Here is a 9,550-nt window from a genome sequence, read left to right as displayed (position 1 = left end):
ATATATATATACATATATATGATTTGCTTTCAAATGACTAGAGAAAACTTTGGGTTGATGTAATCATATCATGTTTATATATGATAAAATTCATTAAACTTTGGACACAAAATTGGTAAACATATGGATATTATAACTGATTGAGCTGATTTAAAAATGGTAATGGGTGTCATTGTTGCTGTTTTGTGGTGATGAGAACAAGAGTATTTATAATATTATTCTTCACAGGTTTCTGTTAAAAAGTTTAGATAGCTAAATGCTGTTACAGAAAGATATATATACGGTATATATGGCAGAGTCATTCAAATATAAATTGAAACCCATTGCTGTGGAGCAAGTTACAGCTAAAATTGACTCTGTAGGACAATGCAGAACTGATCCAAAGGATTTCCAAGGTTGTAATCTTTAGGGAAGCCAACTATCAAATCTTTCTCCCAAGGAGCAGCTAGTGGATTTGAACCAGAGACCTTTCAGCTAAAACATAATTTCTTAGAAAATTAAATGGTAATTCAAGAACTGACAATATCCCTAGTCTAAATTACAAATGATTTAAGCATGCAAGAATTAATGCATTAACTTGTCCCTAGATAGTCTGTGAACTGGAAGCTAATTATCAAGGAATATAATAAAAATTGAATTTTTAAATGGAACTTAATTAAAGAAATTTGAAACTTTTTTTCTCAACCTCCTGTTTTTAGATTTTTCCATGAAACTTTATTTCACACAAATATCAAGCCTTTAGCTAACATCATGAGTTTGGGGACTAGAAAAAAGACATTTAGCCCTCCCCCCTACACACACACACACACACACACACACACACACACACACGCGTGCACCACCACCACACTTCAGACATTTATAAGGTTTTGCTTTGAATGCTGTAGAAGGAAAGGGTGGTGGTGTACTGTCAAGCGCGTTCCAACTCTTAGTGATCCTGTATAAGGTTTCCAAGACTGGAAATCTTTGAGTAGAACATCTCATCTAATTCCCGTGGGGATGCTGGTAGATTTGAACTGTTGATCTTGTGGTTCACAGTCCAACTCATAGCTCACTATACTACTAAGGATCCTTGGAAGAAAAAGGAGACAGTGCAATACTAACCTTGAACTCAAGGTTGGTTTGAAACACAAAGTCTGTGGTTAAAACTCTATAGTCACTTCTTAAAAACAGAGTCGCTATATGGTAGAATTGACTTGATAGCACTTAGCAACAACAAAAGCAATCATTTGTCCACCAGAAAATAATCTACAGAAAAAGGGAGCAAAACTAATTTCTTCCCAGTTCCCACATACATTACTGTATCAAATGTGGTAACACTGAGTGGCATAAATCGTTCACATCTGAGCTATGTAGTGAAAGCTTGGCAGTTCTAATCTACCTAGAAGTGCCTCAGAAGAAAGACCTGGAAATCTATTTCAGAAAATCAGGCATTGAGAATCATAAGGAACACAGTTCTATACTGAAACACCTGGGGTTGCTATGAGCTGGAATCAATTTAATGGTTGGCAATTGGCTTTTTGAGCTAAAAGAAATCAAGGACCTCCCTACTTTCTTTCTGTCCAGGCTAAGCCTCTATCTCCTGGTAGATGAAATTGCAAGGAAAAATAATAAATATAATATTTTTTGTCTACTGCCAGGCACATGTGATTATTGTTGTTGTTAAGTATTGTTGAGTCCATTCCAACTTATAGCAACCCTGTATTGAGTTTCCAAGGATCAGCTGATGGGTGTGAATACTGACCTTGTGGTTCAAAGTCCAGTGTTGATAATACAGTGCCACACCATAAGTTCTTAGTTGTTGGCAAGTCCATTCTCACTCAAAGAACCCACGTTTGTAGAGTATAGGGCTTTCAAGGCTGTGACCTTTTCAAAGCAGATCAACAAGGCTGTCCTTCTAAGTAACCCTGGGTGGGCTAGCAGTTAAGCAATCAAGCATTTGCACTACCAAGAAATTACTGCCTGACACACAATAGGTCACTGTGGATATTATTAAGTGAATGAATGCATTAATGAATTAATAAAATCCTTACACTGAAATAATAATTTCATAATGCAATTCAGGGTCAGTAAGACATTTGACTACCTGAGAACTTGTTTCCAATTACATTGTTGTTGTTGTTTTTAAGTGTCAACTAGTAAGTTCATTGGTCCTCTCTCGATGGCACCTAACAATAACAACAACAACAACAGTCAGTTCCTACCCATAGTGACCATGTACAGGGCTTCTAAAGATAGGGTGGTAGATTTGAACAGCCAAACTTCTGATTAGTGGTCCAATGCTAACCCTACATTTCCAAACCAGGACTCCTTCCACATCCTTTGTCCAGTAGTATAAGTTTTGAATTTTGTCAATTTTTCATACTGTGTGCTAGTGTGTTGCTTTGATGCCATCGGTATTTTAAATACCAGCATAGTCACACATGGTAGATAGGTTCCAGACTAGGTAGAAGAAGAGATGAACTATTTCCAAATACTTAGTCACTGAAAACCTTATGAATAGCAGTGGAACACTATCAGATAGTAACAGAATATTGAATATTGAAACATGATGAAAAAAACCAGAATATTGTCAGATACAGTGCTGGAAAATGAGCACTTCAGGTTGGAAGGCACTCAAAATATGTATGACTTGGGAAGAGCTGTCACCTCAAGTTGATTTGAGTATGATGACATGAATGAAGTAAAGCTTTCAGGACGTTCATTTGCTATTGGAGCTCAACTCAAAATGAGGAGAAATTGCTGTAAACAACTTTTAGCAATCAGAACACATAATATACAAATTATGAATCAAGGAAAATTGGAAGGTGTTAAAATGTAAATGAAATACATAAACATCATAATCCTAGGTATTAGTGAACTGAAATGGATTGGTACTGACAATTTTGAATCTGACAATCACATGATTTATTATGCCAGTAATAACAAATTGAAGAGGAATGGTATTGTATTCTTTATTAAAAAGAACAACTGAAGATTTATCTTAAAGTACAACCCTGTCTGTGATCGGATAAGATGCATACACCTTCAGGGAAAATCAATACCACTATTATTCAAATTTATACACTAATCAGTAAATCCAGTGATGATGAAATTGAAGTGTTCTACCAATGACTTCAACCTGAAACTAATCAAACATGCAATCAAGATGGATTAATCACTACTGACGATTGGAAAAGAAGAAAGATCAGTCCTTGGAAAACACGGCTTTAGTGATAGAAATGATGTTGGACGTCCCTTGATAGAATTTTGCAAGACCAATGACTTCTTCATTGCAAATACCATTTTTAACAACACAAAAGACAACTATACACATGGATCTGAACAGATGGAATGTACAGAAATGAAACTGACTGCATCTGTTAAAAGAGACTATAGAAAATCTCCATATAATCAGCAAAAACAAGGCCAGGGGCAGACTGTGGAACAGATTTTCAATTGCTTATGCGCAAGTTCAGGCTTAAGCTGAATAAAATTAAAGCAACTTCATGAGAGTCAAAATATGACCTCGAACATATCCAACCTGAATTCAGAGATCATCTCAAGAAGAGATTTGACGAATTAGACACTAAAAACTGAAGACCAAAATCATTGATGGATGACATCAAGAACACCATATAGTAAGAAAGCAAAAGATCATTAAAAAGACAAGAAAGAAGAAAAACACCAAAATGACTGTCAGAGGATATTCTGAAACTTGATAGTGTACAGATGCTAAAGCAAACAGAAGAAATGAGAAGGTAAAAGACCTGAATAGAAAAATTTAAAAAGTTGCTCTAGACAACAAAGTTAAACATTATAATGAAATGTGAAAAGACCTGGAGTTAGAAAACAAAAAAGGAAGAACATGCTCAGCATTCCACAAGTTGAGTTAACTGATGTAATTCATGCTGAGACTTACAATATTGAAGGATTCTATGGACAAAACTCAACACTTGTCTGTCAATTTGTCATACTATGGTGACATGTGCATTGCTTTGGTCCTGGAAGATGTGCCACTGTTTTTTAAATAACCAGTAGGGTTACCCATGGTGGATAGGTTTAAGAAGAACTAGGAAGAAGGAGAGATGGACTACTTCCAAATAATTAGTCACTGAAAACCTTATAAATATCACTGAAAAAGTGTTAGATAGCACCAGAATATTGATGAAGCATGCCATAATGTTGTCATATATAGTTACAGAACTCTGATAATGCAGTGGTTACAAATCCAGCTGCCAATCTCAAGGTCAACAATTTGAAACTACCTGTCAGTCCATAGAAGAAATTTGAAGTTTTCTGTTCCTATAAAGATTTACAGCTTTGGAAATCCTATGAAGGGTCGCTATGAGTCAGAAATGACTCCATGGAACACTACCACCACCACCACCATCATCACAGAGATGAGACCCTCATGTTGGAAGGCACTAAAAATGAGACTGTGCAGGAGTTGCCTCAAAGCAGAGTAAAATCTCCAGGACATTCATTTGCTGATGGGGAACAACTCAAAATGAAGAGAAACAGTTGTAAACTTTCGATAATAATTGGAACATGAAATGTATGAATCATGAATCTAGGAAATTTGGAAATTATAAAAAATGAAATGGAATGCATAAATATCAATAATCCTAGGTATTAGTGAGCTGAAATGGACTATAACTGGCCATTTTGAATCAGATAATCACATGGTTTACTTTTCCAGAAATGACAGATTGAAGAGAAATGGTGTCCCACTCATCATCATAAAGAAACTTTCAAGACCTATCTTAAAGTACAACTCTGTCTGTGATAGGATAATATCCATGTGCCTACAAGGAAAACCAGTTAACACCACCATTGTTCAAACTTACACACCAACCACTAAAGCCAGGGATGATGAAATTGAAGAATTCTGTGGACTTCTTCAATCTGAAATTGACCAAACATGAAATCAAGATGTATCTATAATCACTGGTTATTGGAACACAAAGGTTGGAAACAAAGAAGAAGGATGAGTAGTTGGAAAATATGAACTTGGTGATAGAAATGATGCTAAGATAGCATAATAGAATTTTGCAAGACCATTGACTTCTTCATACAAATTCCTTTTTTAAACAACATGAAATATGCCTATATCCATCAACCTCACCAGATGGAATACACAAAATCAAATTGACTACATCTGTGGGAACAAATGGAGGTAAACCTCCATATCATCAGTCAAAACAAGGCCAGGAGCAGACTGTGGAAAAGAACATTATTTGCTCATATGCAAGTTCAGGCTAATGATGAAGAAAATTAAAACAAGTCTAACAGAGCCAAAATATGACCTTGAACATATTCATCTGCACTTAGAGGTCATCTCAAAAACAGGTTTGATGCACTAGACACTAAGACATATGACCTGAAGAGTTGTGGGGTGATAACAAGAACATCATGCAGGAAGAAAGCAAAAAGTCATTAAGAAGAAAAGAAAGATGGAAAAAACTCTGCAGTGCAGAGTAGTTAAAGCAAATGGAAGAAATAAGGAGATAGAAGAACTGAATAGATAATTTTCAATGGGCATCTTGAGAAGACAAAGTCAAATATAATAGCAAAATGTGCAAAAGCCTGGAGTTCTATTAACAAATGAGAAGAGTATTTCTCACACTGTGGGAAGTGAAGAAGAAATTCAATCCTTGACTTGTAGTATTGAAGGATTCTATGGACAAAATACTGAATGATGCAGAAAGCATCAAAAGTAGATGGAAAGAATACACCTAATCAGTGTACCAAAATGAAATGGTCATTGTTCAACCATTTCAATGGATATCATATGATCAAGAGTCAATGATATTGAAGATAGAAGTCCAAAATGCATTAAAGGCATTGATAAAGAACCTTTATTGTTGTTAAGTACCATGGAATCAGTTCTGACTCATAGTGACCCTGCACAGGGTTTCCAAGGCTGTAAATCTTTACTAGAGCTGTGGTTCCGCAGGAGAAAGATAAAGAACTAGGATCTTAGAATTGATGAAACACAAACTGAAATATTTTATCAAACTGATGCAGCACTCACTCATCTATTCCAAGAAATTTGGAAGACAGCTATCTGGCCAAGTGATTGGGAGAGCTCCATATTTGCTCCTATTTCAAAAAGAGGTGACTAAACTGAATGTTTACATCGTTGAAGAATATCATTGATATCACATGCAAGTAAAATTTTGCTAACGATAATTCAAAATGGCTGTAAAACAGTACATTGACAGAGAAATGCCAGAGGTCCAAGCTGGATTTATATGAGGATGTGCAATGAGGGATATCATTGATGGTGTCATATGGGTCTTGGCTGAAAGCAGAGAATACCAGAAAAATGTCTACCTGTGCTTTATTGACTATGCAAAGGCTTGTGATCATGTGGATCATGGCACAGTAAAGAAAAGATTGAGGAGACTGAGTATTCCAGATCACTTAATTGTGCTCATGAGGAACTTGTACATAAGCTAAAAGACAGTTGTTCAAACAGAACAAGGGAACATTTACAGATTGAAAATCAGGAAAGGTGTATGCCATGTTTGTATTCTTTAATCATAATTTATTCAATCTGCACAAAATCCAAGAATAAAGAAGAAAGTGATAACAGGTTTGGAGGAAGACTCATTAACAACCTTTGTTATGCAAATGATACAACCTTTCCTGTTGAAAGTGAAGAAGACTTAAAATTAATACAGATGAATGTTAAATACCACAACCTTTGGTATGGGCTTGTACCTCAATGTAAAGAAAACTAAAATTCTCACCACTGGACCAATATATAACATCAAAATAAATGAAGAAAAGTTTGAAGTTGTGAAAGACTTCATTTTTGTCAGATCAACCATCAATTCTCATGGAAGCAGCAGTCAAAAATCTAAATGATGTATTGCATTAGGCAAATCTGTTGCAGAAGATCTCTTTAAAGTGTTCAAGAGCAAAGACATCAGTGTGAGCACTAAGGCATGGCTGATAAAAACCATGGTATTTTGAGTTATCTCATATGCAATGTGAAACTTGGTCAGTGAACAAAGAAGATCACAGAATAATTTACACATTTGAGTTATAGTGTTGGAGGAGAGTATTAAATGCAACATGGGCTGCCAAAAGAACAAACAAATATGTGTTGGGAGAAGTACAAACAAAATGCTCCTTAGAAGCCAAGATGGTCAGATTTCATCTATCATACTTCAGACATTGTCAGGAGGGACCAGTTCCTGGAGAAGGACATCATGTTTGGTGAAGTGGAAGGCACTCATCAACAATTATATAGAAATTATCTTGTTATTATTACATCAAGTGAGCTCCAATTCATTTCAACACAGAGTGAAACATAGCCATCTTCTTCACCATCTTCAATATCTTTCTATATTTGACTCAATTATTATGGCCATTGTGTCAATTCATCTCATTAGGAGATCTACTCTACTTCTCTGGCTCTCCACTTTACCAGCCAAAATATGTTTTTCTAGTAATTGGCTCTTCTTGATGACACATCCAAAGTAAACAAGCTGAAATCTCAGACAATATTCTGTGACCAATAAATTACTCAGAATTGCCAAGCATTTCCCTCCAGTCTCTTTTACTTTGAAATTCCAAGTAGTTGAAATACTGATGGCTTGTATTCCAGAATCATAGAAATATGCATACAACCACATGACATACTGATAGATGATAATGGAAAAAAAATCTTAGTTTTACTTAACGGAAAGTAATTTTTATATCAACTTTTTAATGCACTACTGTAGTTTACTCAAGTGTGTGTTTCTATAAAAAAAAAAATTGTTTTCTGTGTTTTTTTTATCCTTTTAAAAATTTAGTGTAGGCTGAGAAAACATGTTTATGTGGCAAAAACCCTCCTGTATCTCAGAGACAAGGGTACTATATATTTGTTTGTTTATTTATTTATGTATTCTTCCTTTTTTTTTTTTTTTTTCTGACTTGTAGATTCCCCAGGGAATCTGCTGCTTTCCATGTGGTCAGAGCCACTTGGAGGTTGTAAGCTAAGGGAGGAAGTATATACAATAACTCCAAGAAGGACAGGCTTTGATCCAAATCTGCAATGTCAACCCTGGCCAGCCCTGGACTGGCTATCATTAGAAAAGCAGGTTGAACAGACGCATGGGGCACAGATTAAAAAAAAAGGAGGGGGGGGAAGGAGACGGGGGATAGAAAGGAAAGGAGGCAGGCAATCTGTGTTGGCCCACACTCCAAATGCAGCTTGGCCAATTTGATCTTTCTCAGGAAGTTAGAAGGCAAGAGGCCAGTAGGTGGTAGAACCCACCACCTATTGGAGAAGAGAAAACCACTGACTTTCAGTTTCCCTCAGCTTTCCTTCTGTACTACGTGGAATGATTTTTGGGGGGCGTTTTGCTTTTGTCTTGTTTCTTTGTTTTCCTTCTTTCTGTATCACATGACAGAAGACAACAGCTGTGACCATATAGCTAAACCATTATGGTATCCTCTAGAGCAACACCAATTGGCCAAGAGCCAATTTAATCTACTATACACCAGAGCAGTCTACAACCAACATCTGCTAAAGCCACTCTTAATTGAACTGTATTAACAGTAAACAGAGAAGCTCATTTCTTGATCACACCATCAGCAGACAATTGGTGAGTGCCTAAGAATACATCAACATACATTTATCAAAGTCATACAAATACAATAACACCACAATGCTTAAAAAGCAGCAGAAAATTTCTGCTCACATACAGAAACAAGACAGAATAGCTCAAGCAAACTACCAAGAGGTAGAGCAAGAAAATGCTTTTGAGGAAGAAGAGGCTCTAGAACTACTTTAAAAAGAATTCAGGATAATGTTATTAAGGTACATCCAAATGCTCCACAGAAAGGTTGAGAAAAATGAGTACAAAGTTAGGGTATTTTTTACTAAGTTATTTATAGTAAAAACAGGGTAGGAGTCTTGGTGTGGTGCTGTAGGATAAACAGTGTTCCACAAGGTCAATTCGAACTTCAAGGCAGCATTTCAAATCCATCAGTCACGGCTCAGAAACCCTATAAAGGGTCCATGTGAGTCAAAACTGACTTGATGGCACACAATAACAAGAGCAAGTCAAAAAGTATTGTAAATGGGGTCCTAATTAATACATTCATATATTTATTACAAATTAAACATGTATAAACATGTATCTTCAATAAGTGGATGAATGCAGACAAGTTCTCTCATTAATACACTTGTATTAGTGACCTTGGAGAGTATAATAATGCTATAGGGGTAATGACTGAATTCCTCTGAGTTCAAAAGGGATATGGAGAATCAAACTCAACATCAACCCCAGGTCAAATCCTATGAAGTGGAGGTCAGACATGTCTCAACCCTCTGAACTCTTTTATCAACTCCTGCACTTACTCTCTTTCCCAAGACACATTTTACTTCTCTGTTGGGTTTGATGATTCATTGCAATGGCCACACAGAAATCACAGGTGATATTCTTGACTATGGGGTTTATTAAGAACATTGTTGTTGTTATGGGCCATCAAGTTGATAGTGACTCATAGCAACTTTATACATAACAGAACAAATCATTGTCTGGTCCTTTGCCAACTTCACAATTGT

Source organism: Chrysochloris asiatica, unplaced genomic scaffold (genome assembly GCF_000296735.1).
Source record: "Chrysochloris asiatica unplaced genomic scaffold, ChrAsi1.0 scaffold00088, whole genome shotgun sequence".
In the NCBI taxonomy this organism is placed as follows: domain Eukaryota; kingdom Metazoa; phylum Chordata; class Mammalia; order Afrosoricida; family Chrysochloridae; genus Chrysochloris; species Chrysochloris asiatica.
This window is presented reverse-complemented; position numbering follows the sequence as displayed.